Below are 27,439 nucleotides of genomic sequence, written 5' to 3'. Positions count from 1 at the left end.
AATTAAGAGCAGGCAATATTTCTTTACAGACTCCAAAACCTGCCGAGACACCATGTATTTGGTATATGATAGTGTGCCACAAGAAAGGGGTTTGTCTTATTAGTTATAGGAACAACAGCTGATTAAAGATATCATATGACCAGAAGCTTCACAATATAGCTAGTACATACCTTAATGAACACAGGGTACAACTGGTTAATCTGAGGACTTTCAATATTAAGAAGTTATTCAGGCAGCCTTCTGACATTTTGAAAATATACTTTTCTAAGAAAATGGGGAGAAGCATTGTTAGCTAAGTGTTCTCTTATTATTGAATGGTTCTCTGGTGATAAGTGGAACACAGGAAAGAAAGTGTAAAGTCCAAAAGGAATGTCATTCAGATATGAAATATTGTCAGTTTGGTCGATCCCAAACCACAGCAGTGTAATGACTTACTTCAAGATTCCTCTGCGTCTGGACAGTGCAGAATGTTTGCCATTTTCTTAACTGTAAATTCTTTTTAAGTGCTCATTACACAGAGAAGGATAAGTATGTCTGTCATACTGCTGTACTTTTATTCATTAGAGCTTTCACCTTAGACCTTCATCATCTGTTTAAGTTGCTCACTGATATATTTCTGAAAGTTTCCTCTGAACCTCACTGTGACAAGAAGAAAATACTTTTTCCAATTAACAAATAGAATACTGAAACCATCTATCATTATAGAGGGTTAAGAGATACAAAGGGTTCCATGGTACTATTGTCTTTCAGTTTCTGTTAATTGTTAAACACATTATATATATTCATCCAGAAAGAAAACTATCACAATCTCATTGTTTGATCTTTAAGTCTGATCATTCTCATTTCAGCTCATACCCACTGACACCATTAAGAAACTGATACAAAAACTAAAACCCTGCTTTACTTCAGATGACAATCTCCTCCATACTACCTCAAACTGGCTGCTAACTCAGTCACCTACCTAATAAATATCCTTATAAATAGGTCTTTATCCGAATCAGAATTACCTACCATATGGAAACAATCTCACATCACCCCTATCCACAAAGGAGGCAACTCTTTTGTGCCATCCGATTTCCGTCCTATATCCATCTTGTCACCCATATCCAAAATTCTTGAGAGAGGTATCCATCAGCAGGTAATGCAATATCTATTGCAAAACAATCTTTTAACCAAAATGCAACATGGCTTTCAACCTAGCCACAGCACAGCTACAGCCCTATTATATTTTACAGACACTGTGAACAAGGTCAGAGATGCAGGATGCTATACAGCCTCAGTATTCCTTGATCTCTCCAAGGCCTTTGACACAGTTTCTCACCCCTTACTTTTGAACACACTGTCTAACTTAGGCTTCTCACATAACACAGGAAAATGGTTCGTAAACAAGCAGTGAAATGGTCCAACAAACTCTCACCCTATCTCCACAACCCTACTGGAGTCCCCCAAGGCTTCATCCTTGGACCCCTACTCTTCAACATTTTCACAAACAACCTTCACACTGCCTCTCACTCTCGGACCCGCATTCAATACGCTGATGATTCCACCATAATCTGCACTGCTCAATCGCTACCAGAACTTCTCTCAAAAACTCAATAGTCCTTTACAGCAGTTTAATCCTGGCCAAGAATGCCCAACTCTTTCTTAATCCAAATAAGAAAAACTAGTACTCTTTCATCCCAAAACACCTCCCTTGTCACTGATCATTTCAACATCCTTGCATCTGACAACACTGCCATAAAAATAGTGCAGGAAACCAAACTTCTAGGTGTTATCATTGACAATAAACTTTCATTTGACCCCCCTATACAGCAAAATATAAAGACAACTCATCAAAAACTGGGTCTTATATAGAAACAAACTTTTTTTACTGCAGCAACCAAAACTACCCTTGCAAAACATTTTTACTTCCCTCTCTTATTTATGGTACCTCTATCTTAACTAACTTACAAAATTCTACCTTAAGCAAGTTGGAACAGTGCTACAACAAAGTTGCAAAGTTTGCCACAAACTCTAAATATCACACACCACTGTAAACCACTCCTAGAATTAAACTGGCTTGAACTACCCAACCAACTTGTCTTTACTCAGCTATCCAACATGCATAACCTTATTTTAAAGCCTACTGCCTGCCCTGCACTAGCCAATCTAGTCACACCTTACACACCAAATCGATCCCTACAATCAGAAGACAAAAATCTTTTAGTTATCTCTAAATCCACAAGAAAACCTGGTCACTCTCTGTATTCATACTCTGTCTCTATACACTGGAATTCACTACCACTAGCTAACAGATTTATGCCTGGCCTAACCCATTTCAAAGCCTTTTTAAAAATAATCTCAAAAATACATGGATCTGCTCCTGCATAAAGTCTACCTAATGCTCAGATCTTCCTCTTCTATCACATTTCAATCCCTCCCAGGCTGCAAGATCTTACAGCTTTTCTAACTCCTTCTCTGCTTCTATACCATATCCTTAAGTTACTGCTCAAGCTTTATTGCTTCAATTCTTCTTAAATCTCTCTCATTATATGTCTGCATCACTAACTTTCTGGCTGCTACTTCTACATCATGTATGATGAGAGTGACTATTATCGTCTGTAATGTTTTAACTGTATAGAACTGTTTAGATGTGCAGTAATATATTGCATCTTGTAACAGTTTGTTCTTTCAACTTATTTTTTGTATTGTATTTCTAATGTAATCTTTATTGTATTGAATTATACTGTATTTGTATTGTACTGTATGTGGAGCTTTTCTCCCCAGGCCTCTGCTGAAAACGGGTTCCGTAGACCCAATCAGACCACTCCGGTAAACAAATGTCAAATAAATAAATAATAAATAAAATTGATTATCTTACTAGCCCAATAAGCTAGACGTGGACAATAGTCATTAACATTACGAAAAAGTACCATCATATCCCAAAGCCATCTGTTGTTGTCCTGGACACCAGAATCAGTGAGGAAGTGGTTACTAGTTGTGAGGTTGGGGCAAAAGTGTTTTAGAGCCAATTTATAAATATGCCTGTCATCCAGCATTCTCCTGATATTAGTAGTTTTATTTTCTGACCCCACATTTACACACTCATTTTTTTCAAGTAGTACATGAAGATGAACAGCCTGGCCTGGAACAACTAGTCTTGCAATGACACTTTAATACTTATGACCATTATCTCATTCAAAGCAAGATGGTCCTCCAACATTTAAGTGGATGTCCTTGTCTACTTGGCTTACTATCACTGGGATCCTATGGAAAAAATAAATAAATCAACTTAGGAAGTTTTTTTTTTTGTCTTTTCAAAGTAGCGTACCACCAACACCATATATTAGAAGCCTACTAAATTTGCTTACATGGCAGCAAATTACTATTTTCATATAAATTAGCTGACAAGTAGAGAAACTATTAGAGAACAAATTAGTGATCATAATATAAGGCTTCTCATTTAGCAATAAAGTGTATTAAGTGTTGTTCTGTTTTAAGCCATCAGAAGTATTTAAATTAAATTTAAAGGGTGACAACCTAATATTCTGAATGTCATCTTCATATCTCCAGTTTCATCTCCAGTTTTCTTATATTGTATCATCCCAAACTATCATCCTAAAATGATAAATAGATACATATACAGCCTAGGATAAATATCATTACAGTTATTTTATATTGGTGTTAATGCACCTCACAGCAAAGAGGTTCTCGGTTCATTCACAGTTCGGGGTACCTTCTGTGTGGGAGTGTGTAGGCATCTTCTCCCTGTGTTCGGGTGGGTTTCCTCGGCGGTCTTTCCTTCCTCCTCCCCAAAGACATCCACAGGGAGAGCATTTCTCCTGGCCCTCCACTGAAAACAGGCTCTGTGGAACCTAGTCGGACTTTCCCGGTCAACAAATGATAAATAAAAATAAAAAATAAATAAATAAATAATCATTACAGTTATTTTTTATCAGTTTTTCCTTGGCAAGTATTTTGGTGACCTAATTTTTCATGGCTGTTTGTATTTTTTTATTTATTAAATTTGCTCAATATTTGCTTTTAAACATCTTAAATCAAAGAAGATAAAAATGAAATACAGTATTTAACCAACTATGTTAATATAACTTTTTCAAAAGACACAAACAAAAACAAGTTAGAAAGACTTCTATGGTAATTTTAACACTTCTGGCCTTATTCTGTATGCTGTATATAGTCAGGGAAGATTGGAATCAGATCACATCACTGGGGGAATATTATCTGTAAAGATATTTCTATCATAAATTCATGTCCTTAACATGAATCCTTTCCTTAACCTTCCTGTTCCATCCTATAGTCCTCAATAGAGCCAGACCAGAACCCAGACAACACGGATGTTTGAATATGATTTTTTTTGTCTATAGTACAGGCATATCATTTTTCCCTAGTTTAGGTAGAATCATGTTGTCTAAGAACATTGGAATGAGTAGAAGACTGTATACAGGGAAGAAGAGAGGAGAAATTTACCAAGAATCATATACAGGTCTTGTAGACTGAAGTATACAGTAGGAATATACACATTTAACAGGGGTTCTGGTGGCATTTCAGTGCCTGTTAAATTTATCCAATTACTAAGACCTATGAAAAACCATTTGATTCCCAGCATTCTCTAAATTATTCAAATATATGTCCAATGAGTATCCAGTGAGCATCCATATAGGGTACAGATAAAAGGGTCTATCTCAGAAGACTAAAAAAGAAAAGACTGAAAATTCAAAATACTGAATGATGGAATTTGCCCTCTCTACACTGTTGTGTGATCTTGGAGTTGGTATATATAGTTAGTAGGGGGTGTAGGGGGGGTACAGCCACCCACATGAGGAGTACAGGGGGCTTGCCCCCTGCATTAAATGCGTTCAGTATTTTGAATTTTCTGTCTATTGGGATTCAGTCTTTTGGTTTGTCAGTCTTCTAAAGTACACACAGATAAAGACATGTGACTACCCATCTGTGTTCTCAGTCTTCTTTGTGGTCATACTAATCCTCACCAATAACTACCATCAAACTGGAAGTGATATGGAATACAGAATACATGAAGAGCTTTTTCATCTTGGACATTGTACATAAATATCAAATTTCCAAAGCTTTAGTCAATGACCTCCATTTTAGTGGCAGCTGTATTGTTCTTGGACACATGACAACCCATCTCTAAACTGCACTACATGTATTTATAGAAGCCTACCAAATAATAAGATTCCAAGCCAGTCTCAAGAAGACATAGATACTTTGTAAGCTTACTCACAGCCTAGCAAATGACAGTTTAAAATTCAACACTGAGGGAAAGACCCCAAAGATATTCACCCATTTCCCTAGTTCAGTATCCCCTTCTTCCTAACAAAAAACACAGGCAGTCGGATTTGGTATAGGTTCTAGTGAACTTGTCCCTGCTTTAAGAAACTGCTTCAATGCATCTTCAAATGTGAACTTTAAAAAGGAAACCAGTCTCAGTGGTACCAAATTCTCCATTATGCAACAGTCTGCTCTTATAGAAATTACTTGACTTCTAGAATAAATGAATCAGAGTGAAAAGGCAAGGGAAGGAAACCACAACTACCAGACAATTCAGTGATGTGAAAATGTCTGTTTTGGAAGATGTATCCGTGACCAGAAACTTCCTCAAAATCAGAAAATGATGACAATGATTACGTTAAAACAGTATATTTCATTGACAAGTGATAGAAATGATCAAATATTATCCATTACAAAGTAATATAATACATCTAATGTGAAAGTAATAACATAATAATGGGTGTTATATGCAACATCACTCAGGTAATTCAGGGACGTATAAAACAAGTTACTAATTATGATAATATTGAGAAGTACATGAAAGTAACACTGTATATGCAAGTATTTATGGAAGAAATAAGTCATTTTGATCATAACATTAATTGATGAAGTCATTAATTTAACCTTTATACTGAATGTTTGTTATATTAACTACTATAAGAAAAGGTCACCATGCAACATGGATCTTTCTTGTCATTTATTGAGTCATTGTACTGCAGTCCAAGAGAATATTTTTACCAGATGTGAAATGTGAGTGAGTTTTCCATATGGAATGCAATTATGTACTTATGCCATAATATTTATGTAAAAGGTAGGTATCTTTCAACCAAACAACCTAATCAAGAAAATCTACAGTTGTTTCTGGATTACAACAAATCAATGAGAGAACAATGAGCTACATATGACTTCAGACCTGTTTATCATCACAAACAATCTGTGCAATGGTTTTGCTTCAAATGCATGTATACATTCTCTGTTTGATGCTGCAAACCATTCAACTACGGCTGTATCTCATTAACGTTTTAGCCAGTTCTCTTTCCACTCATAAATAAAATGTCAGATCCACAGACTAGTTCCAAACGTAACATTTCCTAACATCTTTTTGTGAAGGTTTGAAAATATATTCCGTCTTTTTACTGCTAAACATATGATCTCACCACTTGGCTTACCATCAAACTGACTATATTTAGTTATTTCCTTTATCTTGTTTTTTTCTAAAATTCAATGTGAATGCTCTCGTTTATTCTGCCAACTTAAAACAGCTGTACAATGTAATTTCTGTGTTCAGCACATATATTACAGTCACGTGCCAAAGTCTGGTTTGTGGGCTCTGTGAATCATTTATTCCTCAACAATAACAGTATCTTGAATTCATGGAGTTTACAATAAGTCCTGTAGCAGTTTACTATTAACCAGTTTACTGTTAGAATTATGTAAAAAATGGTATGGAGAGTGGTCTTAGAACTGAAATGGACTAATAAATTATATATAAAGTTAAGTAAATCATGAAATGGAGAATAAAAATAGGCTATCATTGCTGAAGGGACTATGATGAATGTTGCCACTGGGGTTGTCGCTAACACAACACTTATTGGCAAACTGTCATATTTTCCTCAGTAACTAAATATATATGTAGTCTGCAAGAGATCTTAGAGGTCTATGTTTATCTGCATGGCAGATAACAGAAAGGTGGAGATGTACAATGCAAAATAATTGAGTAATGAGGAGCTATTTTCTATTTTTTGTGGAAATATCTAACCTCACTTAATTTGCAGTGACAGTATTAATACAATAAATGGATACATAGCATTGCAGGTCATTTAAACAATATATCATAGCAATGAGTGAGTCATTTATAACTTGCCAATGGGAGGGGTGGAAGAATGGTGTCAGACCAATTGGTTATAGCCCAATGGATCAGATACAGTCCCCACTACTACAATGGGACAACTGTAAATTAGCCATAAGTTTAATATGACATTTTAAGATTATATAATGACCTTGTTTTCTCACTAATGAGCATGCTAGGGATGGCTTAATGATGTACTACAGATATGCACAGCCTTGTCTTGTGTACAGGCTTGCAGAGTATATAATTTATGTGTCATAGATGTTACTTTGCCATATTGATAAGATTGTGATTTCTAAGTAAATGTATTTTATGCATGCTATGAGCATAGCTATCCCTCACTAGCAGTAGTCATGTAAAATTTCTGTTGTGTTACACATGTACAAGGCATGCAGCACTGCTGTAAACATGATCTATACTACTGGCCTTCTTAGGCCACCTAATATACTATGCATTCATATGGTGCATGGTGCTAACAGCTATGCACTATTGTACAGTGTTACTCTTCCCAATGTCTATGGAACTGTATACGACTATTCAGCGCTGCACTGTTCTGTGTGCTAATGGCTGGACACTCTGGGTTCTTTAACGATATCTGTTCTCAATGTGTTGTCAGACAGAATAGCAAACACTGAAGCTCTCTGCTGCTCTTATAAAGCAATATCTAATGTATGAATAAATACAGCTGTTTTCCTCTGTTTAGCATGCACGGAGATCTGACCACACTGCTATGCAAAGAACTCCACATCTGTTTCCCTTCAGTACAAGCTGCTGTTTCCTAAGAAGAAAGTTAAAAAACAGAAACTACCACACAAGTACACAAAGATACCACAACAGTGAAAGGCAGAACTTACACAAACCACATCACTAGCTCATCCTCTAAAGCAGTAAACATATTTAATAGTTACATTACCAGAATATATACAATATAGAGTCTTATTGACCACACCCATAAAACATTAATATATTAAGCTGAAATACCTTACCATCTAGCCTACTAGAATCTTGCTCAACAGCAGGTTATAAAACAAGACAGATGCTAACTGTTACAATATTCAAACAGCACATTGTTATCTTATAATTAAACAGTTTAGACTCTCTGAGGTACCAAACAGAATGGACAGAGCAAAATTATACTACAAATACAAGAAACAAAGAATCTTAAGCATTTTTCTCTGTAGCAGGAGAAAGAGACAAGTGGATCAACTGGTCAGAGCTCCTCTGGCTAAAAGTCATCTTCTAACAGTTTGTTTCATACCCCAACTATTTAGCATAAACTGGGAGGGACCACAAAGAAGAGTCAGAGAATAGACTGGGACAGAATAGGAAAGGTTCATAAACAGGCATATGGAAAGGTAAGAAGAGACAGCAAAGAAGGAAAGGAACTATTAAACATCATAGATAAGATATGTGGGAATATGTGTAGAATATGAATAGAAGAGATGCCAAGATGAAATAAAGAAAATACATTGAGTTTGGTTCTCTAAGGGGTAAGGACAACCATAAGAGAAAAGGAATAAAGATGCAGGGAATGGGGGACTAAGGAAAGAATCAATTGGAAGGATATTGGGGATTAGAGATAGGTCAGCAAAGTACATCATGACGGTAAAGGAAGGGATGAAGAACTGGTATGTGGTGAGCTTTAAGACAAGGAAGGAAGCACTCTTTACATATGTAGAGAAAAGAAAGAAAATGATGGAGGCTGGGTATCCAACCTGACCAGTGAAAATCATAAGTAGACAATGGGAGCAGTGAAACGGTCAAACAAATATTTTGCATCAGTGCTGAATAAAAGTCCTTCTAAGTAACATGGGACTGAAAAATCAGAAGTGAGTGATCTTAGGAGACAGGAAATGGTCTGGAAAAGGAATTAAAAGGGCACTAAGGCATCAGAATAACAAGGGACAGAAACCAAATTAGATCCTACTAAGTATCTTAAAAAGGGCTGTTATGCATTACTAAGGCTTCTGACAGAGTTATTGAAGGATTACTCTTCTATGGACAAATGTACGAATGTGATTCACTAAAAAACCCTTTCATTGAATACAATGTCAAACTTTTTTTGTAGGAGGGCAAGCTCGCCTACATCACCTGTGTGAGCGAAATCCCTCCACACCCCCTCACCCGCCCAACTTATTTACACCAACTCTAAGGTCGCACAACAGTGGAGAAAGTGCATCACCCCTTTGTTCACTGAACATGGCTTTCAGACATTAAATCTTCACACTGCCTTCCATTGAACCATAATCCCTCAATGGATATTTATGTTCCCCTACTCAACAGGTCCCATTAGAAAACAGTTATTCTGGGGGACAAAAGAAAAGCACTAGTGGTACCAGTTTACACTGGTGGAGTGAAGCTTAAGAATAAGCTCAACAAACTACATACTAGTGAACCTGATGGTGGAAGCAGTGCTGAAACTATGATTCCTACAGCAGAATGGGCTTCTCAATAAATTCCAACATGGAAGCCCAGGAAGTAGATCAAGTCAGATTAACCTGATCCAGTTCCGTGACAGGGTCACTGCAGAAGTGGGCAAAGGTAGATCTGTAGATGTAATCTATCTGGATTTCAGCAAGGCTTTTGAATTGGTCTACAATGCATATTTCTAGCAAATATGAAAGGGATGACACTGGGTAGTAAATTTTATGGAAGTGGACAGAATTTGTAATATAACTGGAAACAAAAGATATTAAGTCAGGGAATGTCATAAAAAATTTAAAAAAGTAACATGATGTGTTGTGTTGTGTGTATAGCCCTGTTCAATATGTTTGTCTTGGAACTCCTAAACCACATGAAAAACTGGATCTGTCTCTGGTGAGAGATGAGGGAGCAAACATGAAATGGAATCTAAGAAAACAGAAGGCGGACTCTAAAACATGGTAACCTTACTTCCACTGCCCAAATACACTGATTGGCACCTACAGAATGACATCCTAGTAACTAATAAACTAATATGTATTAGGAGAGTAGGAAGAGTCAGAATCAATTGTTTAGTACAGGAAGTGGACATTACGTGATATCACTACAGAAAAAAGTAGAAAATCAGACACATAGTGAAACCATAGTGGCAAAAGCATATCAAATGCAGGGATACATACTGCAAATGAGTCTCATCTCTTATGCAAATGATGGCAGAAACAAGGCAAAGAGATTCAGAGGTTTCTAAAGCCAATGTGGTACAGCAAAGCTTTTATACATTCCAAATGCCAGGAATCTTCAGTGTACAGTTGCCAAATTAGAAAAAATTATGTTTTTTCTTTAATGAAAAGTTTTATTAATTTAACATATGTACAATATATACACAGAAAAAAAGGAAATTCAACATCACATATTGCTATACAATGATAGGAGTACACTGAATCATCAAGGCAATCTTATACAACTAACACATTAAGAGTCTAGGTATTTCAATAGCAACATTTCAAGCTTATCCCAACTACTAAAAGTCTTAGTAAGATTTATAGATCTTATTCTGATCACTTCTTTTTCAGTTTTACATAGCATTGCTATTAAATTTAAAAATTCTTTGAATGCAGGAACTGAGTTCAACTTCCATTGTTTTTTTTTTTTTGCAATAACTTTTCTAGCAATTTCTAGCAACTACCAAGAGAGTCCAAAACATTTTCTGATCTTTACTTACTTATTATTTTTAGTTTGCTTTTACAGATACAGGAAGTGGAACACTCATTAGTATTACTGATCTGATTAAAGAACAATTATCAGACCATGAACCCTTAAAAAACATACTTATCTCTTCCCAATATACGTTTAATGTTTCAATGTGTATCCAATCAGCTTTTATATTTTACTACATCTCCAACAAACTGAATAAGTCACTTTACTAAACTTACATGGAGTAACAAACATTCTATGTACATAATTCTACATAAAAACTTTCCAGTATAAACTTGAAAAAGTTTGTCTAACTGATGTAAGTAACAAAGTTTTATTCTTACCATATGTTGAGCCATTCACTCCATTACTATCTAAAAAGTTCCAGAATTTTGCATCACAATTATTATTAGTATTTATAATGTTTGTGATAGCAGTAGCTATAGCTGAACAACAGGTGTTAGTGGCTGCCTTTGTGGCCAGTGTCTGTAACATTGCACATTGTCACCCTCTGTGGTACAGATGGATCTGCCAGCATCAAACATGGCTTCTTGATCCTGTGTTGAAGTCCAATTATTGGACTAACTTAATGACTCCACAATAGGGACTCTTTTGCTACTGCACCATTGGTGCCTTAAAATACATATCACAAGACATCCTATTATGTGTCTGTACATAAGGGGTTACTATTGTGTTTCTGATGTGGACCTGTTGAATGATCATGGCCTTAACAGCTATTGGGTTCATGAGGCTCCTACCAGGTGTGACAAAGATATCAGGATTTTCCTATAACTCTTCCTCATGGACCTTGTGGTGGCCCTTTATATAAACTAGATGTCTGGCACCAGCCTACCAGGAGAGCAAGTGATAGTACTGGCATCACCCATTCTGCAAAGAACTGCACCATGGATAATTGTATCTTTGGCAGTACAACCACAACTTGCTTCTCCAGGGGAAGATAGAGGTTATGGAAAGTGTACCAACTACAGAGTGTAAACACTTTATACTAGTAACTTTTTTGTAGATGCTGTGTGTTTGTTTCCTACCTCTTTGTCTCATAGGCTCAGTGGTGTACAGAGTTCTGCCTAAATATTGCGTTTGTATTCATGCTTGACACAATTGTGGCTGGTTTTTTAGTTATTTTTATGAGCCAGATGCATTTCTAGCAATTTTAGTATTGTTCTTAAATGCAACCAACAGTATGGTGGAAAATTACATACCTGCGTAGGTGGTGTAAGTGTTCCATCCCCATTACAAAAGGCAGACAATAAATAGATCCAGTGATTCTATAGCTGTATCACCTGACTACTTTTTACAACTGTGCACAATCTCAGCAGGTCTTGTGGCATTGATAAAAGACTTTCCTGAGAAAAATGTACTTGGTGAGTACTTGTCAAGTAAAATGGATGGGCTACAAGCTGTTCATCAGATGTTTAGCGCTTCTCATGACTGTAAAAGCAGTTATATTGGGAGGAGATTTGTAAAGTAATGCATTTCTTTTTTTTTTTTTTTACATTTATTTTTTACTGTGTTTGCTACTGCTCTGGCTGCCTATATGTACACTGTACTATACACAACATATGCTTACTGATGTCCCTGCATTAGCGTACTCTACTTTCATGGAGAAAAGATTCCCTGGCTAAAGTAATTCCCTTAGCCACTAACCTCAGCTGAGATTATTGCAATCTGAAGAAAAAAACACACATTACTGTAACAATGGCTAACCTCCCACTAAACCTACACCACCAAAATCCACACATGAAAACACAAAAACATTCATGGAGGCTCTCAATAATAATCTGACAAGCAACAGAGACCTCCAAAGCAGAAACACAAGCAACCTCCACCCCCCAACACAACCCAAATGACACATAGCCCACAGACTCAGTGTGCCACTCAACTACAGCTCATTAGGCAAAACAACGTACCCAACACACTAGTCATAGGTCACTCTATAATCAGGCACACTGATGTTCCACTCACCAGGCTAAACAAGGACAAGGTTACTGTCAGTTGCCTGTCAGGTGCCAGGATCCGCCACATAACCCATGCACTCAGGTCATTCCACAACAAGTACAAATATGACTCTGTCATTGTCCATGTTGGTGTGAATGACCTGAGACGTACCTCCCTGGACTACAATAAAAAGAGATATGGAAGAGCTCTCTAATCCTGTAGTCCAGGCAGTTATGACCCTAGCCCTGAGTAGCATTCTGCCATCACCCAGAATGATACCGCAGTACAAGGACAAAATGACTGACTTCAACAATTGGCTAAGCTTCTGGTGTCATTCTAAGGGGATCCAGTATCTGTCTGCCTGGGCCAACATGGTCAACAGGCCAGGATGCTTTGCCAAAGATGTCTTGCACCTGTCACTCCTGGGATTCCCGATACTGGCTAAGGCTCTTGCCGACCTTATAGTGCCTTTTTTTAGGAAAGGTTCAAATGACAAATTCAACTTCTGTCTCTCCAACAAAACCCTGGCTGCTCTCTGAACTGTGTGCTTGCCACCTGGTGCCTTGATTTGTTTGCATTGCATTGTGTTCGAGCTGACTGGTGAGATTTCAAATGACAAATTCACCACCGTAACAGGTACAGGCAAGCAAAAACTCAGGGTAATGCTACTCAGTGCTAGAAGTCTAAACCTCAAAATGCACTCACTCGAGGCACTGCTTAAAATGGAGAACATCGATATCTGTGCAGTGACTGAGACCTGGTTCAAGGCTCCAGAAAGCACCCCTGCATTACCAGGCTATAACTCATACCATACCTTTCGGCCATCTAACTTGGACCAGAATACCAAAGGCAGAAGTGTGCCCATATTCATTAAGGCTATCCACACCTCCAGGCTAGTTGCCCAATATAATGCATCCAAGATTATCCAAGTGCAACTAACTCTGGGCAAAACTGGAATCCAAACTGTAGCTTGCTACAGATCCCTCATCATATCCCAGGATTCCCACTCCTGTTTTGTTGATATACTATAGAATATTAGGGTTCAACCAAACACCCTAATAATGGGCGATTTCAACTATCCCACCATTAAATGGGAAAACTACTCATGTACCAACTCCTTCACTCAAAGCTTTCTAGAATTCATAAACTCCAATGCCCTGGATCAACTTATCCACACCCCTACCAGGGGCAACAATATCCTAGACCTAGTCATTACCAGCATGAGTGATTGGTGTTCCACACCTGAAGTCAAATCCTTGTTGGTCAGATCAGACCATAAGTTAATCACCATAGATATCCACATCCCACCCCCCATTAAGGAAACCATTGTAAAAAATTTCCCCAAAGCCAACTTCATGCTTCTCAAGACAGAAGTCCCGAACTTCACGACACACATGCAGATGGACAACAGTTATGACTGCTGAATCCTACACAAATGCACTCTATAAGCACTTACACAAGTGCATGGATTGTGCTATCTCTAACAGAAACAAGACGCTATCCTACAAAATAAGGAAGCCAATCTGGTGGTCCCCTGCTATAAATAAACTCTACAACAGAAGGAAGAAACTGTTGCAAAAGAGAGTAAAATCCCATGAGTGGAGGAGCTCCATGGTCAGCCACAGTAAGAAACTGAGATCCCTCATAAAATCCTCCAAAGCTAGCTACAAAAGCAAGACTGCCACTGATTCTAAGGACAACCACAAAACATTCTATAGCTATGTCAAGAATCTCAATGGCAACACCCAGATCTGCTCTAAATTACAGCACAATGGCACAAAAATTACAGAACCAACTGATTTACCAACATCCTGGTTCAGTGCTAACTGTGCCCCCCTCTCACCCCCTAAAGGGCCCATATCTATACCGGAAGAATGCAGAGTCCCTGTAATCACAACTACGCAGGTAAAAACTGCACTCTCTAAAGCCAAGAACACAGCATCCATGGGACAGGACAACATCCCAGGCTGTGTTTTACATGAACTTCAGAATGAACTGGCTCCCCACCTAGGCACCATGTTCAATCATAGCCTCATGTCAGGCTTTGTGTCCACTGAATGGCACACAGCAACAGTTATCCCACTCCACAAAGGGGGAGCCACCATGGACCCTGGGAACTATCACCCTATTAGCCTGACCAGCCAGGTCTGCAAGGCCATGGAATGTATCATCATGGAACTCATAAACAAAGATATTGGTAACCTCCAATCTCTGGATCCCACCCAGTTCGGTTTGTGAAAGGCAGATTATGCCTCCTGAATCTGACCGACTTCTTTGAAACAGTCACCAAAGCTGTAGACGAGGGTAAGGTGGTTCATACAGCCTATCTTGACCTTACCAAGGCTTTCAACACCATCCCCCATTCTGGAATTATAGATAAACTCACTAAACTGGGTATAAATCCCTACATCACAAGATGGGTTGCCAACTGGCTCACTGACAGAACCCACACTGTAAAAGTTGCAGACTCCAAATCTGACTTCAAACCAGTGACAAGTGGAGTACCACAGGGTTCAGTCCTAAGTCCTCTCCTGTTTGGTATCTATTTCTCTGAAGTACAGGCTAACACAGAAGGTCTCTGACTATTGAAGTTTGCAGATGACTGCAAATTTGGTGCCATAGTCGAGTCCTCAAAGGATGTGGACATCCTACAGAAGGGCCTCACTGAAACAGATGCCTGGTGTCAGAGCCATGGCCTCAAGCTCAACGTCAAAAAGTGCATTGTCATCCCCTTTGGTAAAAACTCTGTACCCATGAACTACCACATAGGTGGCAGTCTACTTAACACCAAATGTGTGATAAGAGACCTTGGGACTCAGGTGGATAGTAGTCTCTTGTTTGATAATCACATCATCACAGTGGTCAGGAAATCCTTCTACATGGCACACCTCATCATGAAAGGGTTCTCATCCAGTAAAAAAGAGGTCATTGTTCTCCTCTACTCGACTCTCATTAGATCCATTATAGAGTACAATGCCCCTTTTGGACTATACCTAATACGATATCTGCAACAGCTGAAAAGGCTGCAGAAGTACCTCACAAAGATGATTACGGGACTAAAACAGATACCCTATGCTGATCGTCTCAAAAACTCCAGCTTTACTCCGCAGCATATCGCCTACTCCGAGGTGATTGCTGCCTAACATACAACGCTATGTCAAACCCAGAGCTGTTGGACATGCTGCACCTAAGGAAATCCCAATACCTTTTAGCTACATGCTCTAGGGACCTAAACCTTGTCACCACAATAAACAGAGCATGCTGGAGGGATAGATTCCTGTCCCAGAGACTTCCCATACTCTAGAACAAGCTACCCATCCAGGTTAAGCAGAGTCCGTCATTAGCACGCTTCAAGAAAAATCTTGATGAGTGGATGGGAAATAGGAAATTCACCCTGGGAATCACTTCTGTGGCTCTGCTCGACAGAGGCACAGGAAAATAACTTTCTTGGGTGGCAAAAGCCAGGTAACCTTGTTGGCTAGGCTTACATAGGGCCTTGGGCCGATAGCGTAGTACCTACCTATGAACCTATGAACTAAGGAAACATATTGATTAAACAGCTGCCTTCTAGTAAAGTTAGCAGGCTTCAGGTAAATGCTACTCCCCCCAACCAATAAATAAATAAACAAGTAAATAAAAAAATAAATTATGTGAATCACTTCAAGCAGTCAGAGTAAACAGAACAAATATTTTTTGCTGCATTAAGCACTCTATAACTCATGTTTCTTAACCAAGGAGATGCAGCTTTATGTTTTTACTTAGTTAAAAATTCTCCTGTGGCAAAGTTGTACTTTTATTAAACATTCCCCAGTAGTATCCCTTACATCAAATTTAAACATAAATTACCATACTACTACTTAAATCCATGAGATAGTTTTTTCTTCTTCTTTTTTTCTCACTTCTGTCTGAATTCCTCACCGTGATTTGGGCTCACTATACATGGGCTCACTCTGCTCCTATACCCTGCCCTCATCCCAATCACCCAGCCCATCTCTACACTTATACACTCATATCCCCATTTACTATCCACACCCTCCCAATAAAATCACACAGTTTTACATCACTGACATCCACTTCATCAATTAGTCCCTTTCCTTGCTCACCATTCTATTCGCCCAGCAATTCGACTTAACCTAAAACTAACACAGGTATCCCCTTCTTTCCTGCTATAATATGCTAATCCTAAACATACTTCTATTATTTCTCCAGACTGCACTCACCCAATTATCCTCACCAAAGTACCACTTAAAAGTACTATGTTACCTGCCTCTTCATAGGTTCATAGGTTCATACTAGGCTATCTGCCCTAGGGCATTTATAAGCCTAACCAGAGTGTGTTTGGCTTTCATCACCCATTGGAATGAGTATACTGTGCCCATTTTAAGGTTTAGTTTACTGTACCTCTGTCTATCAGTGACACAGAAGTGACCCCCGGGGTAAACCTACGATCTCCCATCCACTCGTCAAGATTTCTCTTGAAGAGAGTCAGTGAGGGGCTCTGCCTAACATGGACTGGGATTTTATTCCAGAGTGAAGGAAGCCTCTGGGTTATGAATCTGTCCCTTCAGCATGTCCTATTTATTTCTGTGCTGAGGTTCAAATCTCTTGCATGCGTAGCTCTGGTGGATTTGGATTTTCTGAGGTGGAGCATGTCCATTAATTCCAGGTTGGACATGGCCTTGTACGTCAGGCATAGATCGCCTCTGAGTAGGCGGTATGTTACTGAGTAGAGCTGGAGTTTCTTTAGCCGGGCAGCATATGGCATATGTTTGAGTCCCTTGATCCTCTTGGTGAGGTACTTTTGGGGTCTTTCCAATTGCTGCAGGTGTCGGGTAAGGTACATCCCAAATGGGGCATTGTACTCAATTATGGGCCTGATGAGGGAAGAGTAAAGGGGCACAATGACCTCTCCCGATCTAGATGTGAATCCCTTCATGATAAGGTGGGCAATATTGAAGGTCTTTCTAACCACTTTGGCAATGTGAGTGTCAAACGAGAGGTTACTATCAACTTGGATCCCTTCCTCAGTTAACCACCAAACTACTCTCAATCAACAATATCTTCATAATCCCCACCCTCTTTACCCCTTCCTATATCCACATGATAAAAAGTAAATATGTCTACCTAGTCGCAATTCTATTCTCAAGTCAGTCATCCAGTTAAAACTCAGATATAAGTGGCTACACAAACAATAACCTCACCTACTAAAATTTAAAGTTTCAGATGATATCCTTCCTAACCCGGGACTTAATTCACAAATCCCCACCCTTTGACAATCTCTTCCTCACCTATCATATTCAAAAGACCTTTCCTCTTTAATATCAACCTCAGAAGTACCTGCAACAAACCATCAGAGGTACATACCTGGATATCCCAGCACCTAACTTACATAACCATAGCCACAGAAACATGGCTAAAGCAGGAAATTCATGATGAAGAAGTGTTTCCCGTAGGCTATAATATCTTTAGACTAGACAGAAAAATGAGAAAAGCAGGTGGGGTTGCTATCATATATATGCAAGCACTTGTCACTTCATTGAACTACCGCCACTATAGAAATGGATGAAATCCTGATGGCTACAATGAAAATAAACAATCATAAAAACATAACTATGCTAGGAGTGTATATTTCCCCTGGAAATAACATTGACACAACTGAGGAACTCCTCTTCTGGATTTCTTCATGTAACTATCAAGAAATCAACATAATGGGAGGTTTTATTCTTGATTGGTTAACAGCAAATAATATATTCTCCAACAGAAGCATTAACCTCTATGGACTTACTCAACTTATTGGTACTCCAAGAAGATACAACAGAAACAGTAACAGACAAAGCACCCTGGACTGGGTCCTCACAAATTTTCCAGAAGAATTTACTTCCACTGACTCCCTACCAGAAAATCTAAATTAACTACTACCTACTTTTATTGTAAGAGATTATCCACCCACCCCAAAAACACACCATATCAGCCAATCTCACAACACAACTATCTTTGATAATGTTATCTTCACCAGTACCTTAAAATCAATCAACTGGCAACTACTAAACCAACTTCCACTAGATTAAGCTGTATCCTTCTTTAATAGCACTTTCCTAGATATACGCAACAACCATGCATCGGTTAGAAATAAGAGTCAACTTCAATCCAGCTCCCTGGTTAGAAAAACAAACAAATCTACTAATGAACAGAGACAAAGACTGGAGTCACTGTAAACAAAACAAAAATTAATCCAATCTTCAGATTTTCAGACAACTTAGAAACCAAACCAAAAATAAGATCAAATCAGATAGAAGCTCTTAATACACCAGACAAAAAAATACAGGTCATACTAACTCTAAAATGTTCTGGTCATCAATAAATATTTCATCCACTGTGGACATAGAACCTGGCCAACTCCCATAACAACCATCTTCACAGAAAGCATTGCTATCCAATTCAACATGTTCTTCAATCAAACAGTTGTTTCACTTTTATAAGACACAAAAACTGCCTCTATACCTATAGAAGAGTCTGGTCAACAATCAGATATAATATATCTCAAACATATAGACAAACACCCTTCATCAAAAACAATCTCAACAAACTTAAACCTACCACTCTTGCCTCAATAACCATCTTCCTGAATATATTAAACCAGCAGCAGACTGCAGTACTTACATATCTAAAATTGGGTGTGCACAGTGTTTCTTAGATTGGGTTAATGGAAATTCCCTGGATCAAATTATCCATAATCCCACTAGGGATGATAACAAACTGGATCTGCTTCTCAAAAACTTTGCTCCAGTATGTTTCCTGCCCCTGGTTGATCCTTATAAGTTCATAGGTAGGTACTAGGCTATTGGCCGTAGGGCCTATACAAGCCTAGCCAAAAAGGTACCCCAGCTTTCACCACCCAAGAAAATTATTTTCATGTGCCCCTGTCAAGCAGAACCACAGAAGTGATCCCAGGGGTGAATTTCCTATTACCCATCCAATTATCAAGATTTTTCTTGAAGAGTGCTAATGAGGAGGTCTGTTTGACATAGATAGGTAGTCTATTCCAGAGTATGGGAAGTCTCTGGGACAGAAATCTATCCCTCCAGCATGTTCTGTTTATTGTGGTGACAAGGTTTAGGTCCCTAGAGCATGCAACTCGGAGGGATTGGGATTTCTTTAAATGGAGCATGTCCAACAGCTCTGGGTTTGACATAGCTTTGTATGTTAGGCAGAGATCGCCTCTGAGTAGGTGATATGCAACGGAGTAAAACTGAACTTTTTTGAGTCGGTCTGCATAGGGCATCTGTTTGTGGCCAGTAATCCTCTTTGTGAGGTATTTCTGCAGCCTTTCCAGTTGTTGTAGATGTCTTGTGAGTTACATACCAAAAGGGGCATTGTACTCTTATAATGGGTCTAATGAGTGATGAGTAGAGGGGAACAATGACCTCTTTTTTTCTGGATGAGAAACCTTTTAAAATCTGGTGTGCCACGTAGAAGGATTTCCTGACCACTGTGGTGATGTGATTATCAAAGGAGATACTACTGTCCACCTCCCAAGGTCTCTTATCACACTTTCGGTGTTAAGTATGGCTATGTCAATGTATCAAGCCTGGCTAACTCTCTCTAGAATGTGTAAAAATCTGTTAACCAGTTTACTGTGTAATTTAATTTAATCCTGACTTGTGCTCAGGATTAACTGTAACCTGTGGAACTAACTTGCTTACTTATGTAATCTCTGTAAATAGTCTGTTTGTAATATGTAATGCTGGTATTATGTAATGCTGTATCTGCTTACCCTTGGAGCTTTTCTCTCCGGGCCTCCGCTGAAAATGGACATGCATCCAGTCAGACTATCCCGGTCAACAAATGTAAAATAAATAAAAAATAAAATAAAAGTAGACTACCACCTATGCGGTAGTTCATGGGTACAGAGTTCTTACCAAAGGGGAAGACAATGCACTTTTTGGCATTGAGCTTGAGACCATGGCTTTGACACCAGACATCTGTCTCAGTGAGACCCTTTTGTAGGATGTCCACATCATTAGAAGTTTCGATTATGGCTCCTAGTTTGCAGTCATCTGCGAATTTAGTTATCCAAAGACCTTCTGTGTTAGCCTGTACTTCAGAGAAGTAGATACCAAACATGAGAGGACCCAGGAATGAACCCTGTGGTACTCCATTTGTCACTGGTCTCAAGTCTGATTTGGAGTTTGCTACTTTCACAGTGTGGGCTCTGTCAGTAAGCCAGCTGGCAACCCATCTTGTGACATAGGGATTTATACCTAGTTTAGTGAGTTTATCTATAATTCCAGAGTGGCGGATGGTGTCGAACACCTTGGCGAGATCTAGGTAAGCTGTGTGAACCACCTTACCCTCATCTATGACTTTGGTGACTGCTTCAAAGAAGTCTTTCAGGTTTAGGAGACACAGGTCAAGTAGATTTGCCTTTTACAAATCCGAACTGTGTGGGGTCCACAGTTTGGAGATCTCCAATATCTTTGTTTATGAGTTCCATGGTGATACTTTCCATGGCCTTGCAGACCAGGCTCATCAAGCTAATGGGGCAGTAGTTCCCAGGGTCTGTTGTGGCCCCCCCTTTGTGGAGTGGGATAACCATTGTGGTGCGCCAGTCAATGGGCACAAAGCCTGAGGTGAGGCTATGATTGAACATGGTACTTAGGTGGGGTGCCAGTTCATTCTGTAGTTAGTGTAGAAGGCAGCCTGGGATGTTGTCAGGTCCCATGGATGCTGTGTTCTTGACTTTGGAGAGTGAGGTTTTTACCTTTGCAGTTGTGATTACAGGAACTCTGCATTCTTCCAGTATAAAGATGGGCCCTTTAGGGGGTGAGAGGGGGGAAAGTTAGCACTGAATCTATCTGCCAGGATGTTGGCGATATCAGTTGGTTCTGTATATTTAGTGTCATTGGGCTGTAACTCAGAGCAGATCTGAGTGTTGCCATTAGTTAAGTTGGACCACAGGAAGGTTACCTTTACCCTCACAGCATCCATTCCTGGTGACCAACACCACCACCCCTCCCCCTTTAGAGACTTCAGAAAAGCAGATCTTTTACAATTATATGACCAAATCTCCAGATTTACCCATGTTAACCTCACAGTGGCTATGGGATATGCAGCCACCTATGCAAAGGATCTTTATGCTCAGTTATATAAATGCATTGACAATGCAGTCCCCACAAGAACCAAATGCAATGGCAAATTTGACAATAAACCACAATGGAGGTCATTAGACATTAATAAATTATCCAACAGAAGGAAGAAACTGCTTAGATTATTTTGTAAGACTGGAACCTCCCATCACAATGAAATATAAAATGCTTCATGAAGAAACTGATGGTAACTATAATGACCATCACAGCATCCCATGAACATAGCCTAGCTTTAGAGGCTAAATATAATTTTAAGTCCTTTGACAGCTACAGTAGAAAACTAAGAAATAATTCACTTCCCTAATCTGATCTTTTCTGTAATGACACCTCCCGTTCCAAGGCTAAAGAAAATGCCAACATACAAGCAAATACATTTGCTGCAAATGTTTCCTTCTGAAAGTATTATCATGATGCCAAACATCAGTGAGTCATCCCACAACCACTACAATGGAGCATATTCTTAAAGTATGCTCCAAGACCCACAACACCTCTTCAGTGGGTTCCAACAATATATAGCTGGTCTAATACATAGTGGAAAGCAGGCTGTTGCTGACCCTTCCTTGAGTTGTTAAACCTAATTCTTACCAAAGGATACGTTTCCAAGAATAAAAGTGCATTGCTATGATGATGCCGCTACATAAGGGCAGCTGCACCACTGACCCAGGAAACTGCAGACCTATTAGTCTTACAAGTCTTGTCAGTGAAGACACTTCATGCATCTACACTGACCTCATAAACCAAGTTATTAAAAATTTGGTCAGGCTCAATCCACAATAAATCAGATTTGTTATTGGCAGGTCATGCCATCTAAATCTTGTTAACTTCATTGAAAATGTCACAGAGGTGGTGGACAGTGGTCACACAATTTGTGCTGCATGGCTGCTTTCTCAGATAAAGGAATTTAGTAACATGCCACATCATGGGATTCTTTATAAACTATTAGCCTTAAACACTGATCCCTGTATGGTAAGATAGATTAAAAACTAGTTCAAGGACATAGTGCATGTTGTTCTCCAAGACACTTTTCACCAGTGGTGCATCCCAAGGCTCTGTTCGGGGACCACTTCTATTTGGCATTTACTTTTCTGATGTCATAACTGACACTGGTGTTTGGCTGACCAAAAATACAGAAGATTTTGATACTGGAGCCATCGGCAACTCTCATAAAGGCATTCATATCCTCTTAGATGGCCTAACTTGGTCAGGGATGTGGTCTAAAGCTGTATGACAAAAAGAAGCATGGTATAGCTTGGGAAATAGGAATTTGCATACACCTGCCACACAAAATACACCCACTTGAAAAAAGCACTGTCATTAGAGACCTTTACAACGTTGTGGATAGCAATCTCTCCTTTGACCGCCATGTATCTCCTTCATTAGGAAATCCTTCTGACTCACCCAAATTAATACTAAGGGCTTCTCCACTTGGTCCAAAGCCATCATTATTCCCCTCTACTGATCATTCATCAGACCTGCACTAGCACCCTTTGCATGTATTTGTCCAAGCATCTAACAAAACTTGGAAAACTGCAGTAGTATGAACCCCCTAACTTACCAGAGCAACCAGAACTCTTGTTTCCCTACATTGGCTCATACATATCCTGCACGGCAATCTATGCTTCACCTACCAAGCAGCAAATGACTCACTTCTGCCTTATCTACTGCAGATTCACAAGACAGAAGCAAAACAAATATGAGATCAAGTAAAGAAAATCAAAATGGCAACATAAATTAGACTTGTTGACATGACAGAAGACTCCCCCATCACTTTAGTATACCCTCACTTTTCATAAAGCAAAGCACTTCCCTCACCATCTTCAAATCTATCTTAGATGAATGGATAGAAAAAAACACAAATATATCCCAAACCTAGCTCTCCCCATCACTTAAGCACAGGTCAAGTAGATAAGAATATCAGAGGGACTGTAGTGGTTAAACGTCAAATGGTTTAACAGGTTTGTTTCCCAGTAGCAGCTCTATGAACCTATGAGATTATATATCCACATCAGTGGCATAAAAGAGCATTTTTAGGTTTGGTACTCCAATAGGAAGGGGGTTGATAAACGGGGGGGGGGGGCATGTGAGGACAGAAGCCCACAGTATGCTTCTTAATGGAAACAGTCAGAGATTGAGGAGATAACTTTAAAAGAGAAGGATTGGTTAGATAAGTAATTTATAAACCACTTGGCAACTTCAGAACTGAATCCAGATTTCTTTAGTATAGCCAACAGGAGCTGATGGTTAAATAACTCAAAGACCCGAGTCAGAGCAATTAAAACTAGACTTCATAGGAGGTTTTTATCCATGTTAGTATAATAAAAAACACCTTTTAGAGTGGAAATTGCACTAACAGTGTTTCTTCCTGCAAGAAGTCATACTGGTGCCATGAAATGATACTATTGTTTTCAATGTACATACAACTCTGGATCTGGATACATTTTCTAGAATTATTTTTAAAGTAGGGAGTACTGATAAATATATATATATATATATATATATATATATATATATATATATATATATATATATATATATATATATATATCTACCTAAGATCATGAGCAGATGTTCTGATAGCAGATCTAGGCAAGGATATAATTAGAGTATACTGCCAGATATCTATAAAAGTGCCCTGTGTTAACAGGGAGATTGTATATCATTTTAAGAGGTTGAATTAAGAAACTCATTCTTTGTAAGTGAAAGCAGGCAGCAGGGTATTTATGTTTTATTTGACCTAGTTCTGAGGTACTGACCAGTAAGGTTGAATGGGGAGACATGTGTCTATTATATTGATGAAGGGTGTGTTTCTGCCAGTGTATTAAGCATGTGTTCTGAAATGGATCAGCAAAACAGTTTCTTGGCAAAACCCTCATTTTCCTGTCATCTGTCATTCAGATGTGTTATTTGTTAAATTTAACAGATATCAGATGTTCATCTAAACAAATAGGCTGCTAATACTAAATTAATTTAATCTACAGAATGAAAGTCAAACCTGTTTACAAGAGCATACGAAATCCCAGAGCAAGAACCGTATCACAGTATACTGTAAACCTTGTGGCAAAATTACAAAATTACACTTCACTTATGTAATGCAAGTTTCCACTTTAAAATCGGCAGTGCCTTAATCCCACTCTTTTTATCTACTCCTTGTGAATAAAAAAGGTAAGACTTTCATACTTCATGGCAGATGATGTCACACAAGCACTACTAAATCACCTAGTCAGATTTCACCAGTACAATATGAAGCGGAATGGAAAAGTTAAGACACACTGGAACATCCTTAACTTTACATGTTTTTGTGTAGTTCTTCCAACTATGCTGTCATGGATTAAACCATAGTATGGATTAGCTATGCATGTTATTTATTTTTTGATTCTCTGATTCACAGTTGTTATTTGTTTTTTTCTCTGGGGTGAGCTTGCAGATGGTCTTTTGCAAACAGTTTTGTATACCAGTTAACAAATGGAAATGAAATAAAACTACGATAGGGGGTTAAAGTTATAACTGAAATGCATTGAAACTGAGGCTGAAGCTACTAGGAGGTCTGGACCAAATATGTTGGAGGTGAGACTGGTTACAGGAATTGAATATGCACAGCAATTCTCTATTGCTTGTCTGAAACAAAGCTCAAAATATACAGATATTTCACAAAAGTGTAAAAAAGCGTTTTAAAAAATAAACTGACCACAGTGAAATAAATTTTTGCAAAGGTACAAATGATGGGCAACATACTTCTAAGATGTTTTCAAGCCAAGATCAAATTAAACTTTGAAAATAAAATCTTAAACAGAATTAAACTGCTTCTGTCAGAGAAAAGAAATAACTTAACACACATATTGTACCTGTCATAAATCTGGATAGTTTTGTTGGCATCTTTGGTAACTTGAATCTTCTACTGAACAGATTACCGTGTAATGCCTAGTCCCTATGGTGAAATACTCATGTGCTGTAGCAACTAATAGTAAATCAAATCTGAACACTATCTGTGCATACCAACGTATATAGACTCACACTTTTCAAAAATACATGGCATTGAATACTCAGACTTTTTAGGTATAATAGATTACCTTTATGAATGTCCCTTCAGCTGTTATATTTTAAAGCAGAAAGAGAAGCATAGCACAAAGCATAAAAATGTTGCAGTTTACCTGGATGCTATGGTAGCATGTATAACTAGCACAAGCATATTTTCTGACACTTTGTTAATGAGGTTAGAAAATATTGCTCTGCACTTAAAATACTTTGGAAAAGCCAAAAGACACAACAACAACTTAAAATACTTTAATGAGGTTTTCTCTTTTTTAGGGGGGTGGTGGAGTAAAGTAACATTCCTAAGTCATCTTATAGGTGCTAAAGTTTGGATTTGACCATAAAGTCCAAGCAATCTGACAGGCTCTAAAATGTTTCTCTTGAAATGGTGCAGACTAGAGATATTACATGCTAGTGAAGATGACTCTGTGCATGAAGTGCAGTTGGAAAAACTGAAAATCAAAAAGGATTTCAACGGTTGGACAAGTTTAGACATCACAAAAAGAGCACTCACAATGACAGTAATACCATTTAAAATTTAAAGTGGGCGCTAACTGGGTAACATGAACTGATGTGGTTAGATGAGGAGAAACAGCCATGGGAAACAGGAATAAATTATTCCAATTTTAGACAACAATGGAGTAGATATCTGATAGAAAAGCAAAGTCAAAATATGGTTAACCAATAAATTGTATATGTTTATGGCTAGTAAGCAACTGCTCAAGCTGGATGAATGGCAGAGTAAATGAGGAAAGAAGAAAGGGAATTCCCTTCCTTTCAGGTTTCATACACTGGCAGACTGGCCATTTGCTAGGCAGAGGTACTGGATGCCCAGTGTTTTACATTTTATAATATGCACTTTCTGGCAACATTAAAAGTTGCAGACAATATTTTTTTATTTACTATTTAGTGATTTATTGCTCAGTATACATTCAGTGTAAAAGAAAGTAAAAACTGGGATAATAGTAACCTCTGGAATAATATGAGAACAGAGTCCAATATCACAATGGCTCTGGAGATGAAATGTATTTATTAGATCCTAAAAGTGATTTTGAAACCATGAAGCTGGTCATCAGACTTATGAGATACATTATATGCACAGTTATTGGAAGAAAGTGAACAAAGATTTCAGCTAATAGACTTGCACTATGTTTTATTGCTTACATAACTTACATGGCATATTTAGCAGATTTTATGGGGAAATAAGTGGGATTCTTCATGATCATAATATGGAATTACAGCCTTGAGTCAGATTAAAGCGAAGCCTTAAGAAAACTTCATGTTAAAGGTACTCAAACACAATATTGCACATATATATATATATATATATATATATATATATATATATATATATATATATATATATATATATATATACATAAAACACAGAACAACAGTATTTAGAGCAAGGATTTCCTTGTTGCAGATTGCATGTTAAGTTTTGCAATAACATTTTTGGCATAGGAAAAATGAGGGACTCAGACCTTTTGGATTTTAAGTGCCATTAGTTAGCAGCAAATAGTGTTTCTTTAAAACATGTCAGAAGCACATTAAT

The 27,439-nt window shown here is 38.3% G+C and overlaps 1 protein-coding gene across 1 annotated transcript in view; it reads right to left on the bottom strand.

Moving 5' to 3' along the window:
- The window catches only part of CAMK1D (calcium/calmodulin dependent protein kinase ID), a 2,521,771-nt gene that overhangs the window by 104,067 nt on the left and 2,390,265 nt on the right, over positions 1 to 27,439 (bottom strand). The window lies entirely within an intron of this gene.

Source organism: Protopterus annectens, chromosome 11.part0 (assembly GCF_019279795.1).
Source record: "Protopterus annectens isolate FY-2018-M chromosome 11.part0, PAN1.0, whole genome shotgun sequence".
In the NCBI taxonomy this organism is placed as follows: domain Eukaryota; kingdom Metazoa; phylum Chordata; order Ceratodontiformes; family Protopteridae; genus Protopterus; species Protopterus annectens.
Note: the sequence above shows the minus strand (reverse complement) of the source record. Positions and strands in the feature narration are given on the sequence as shown.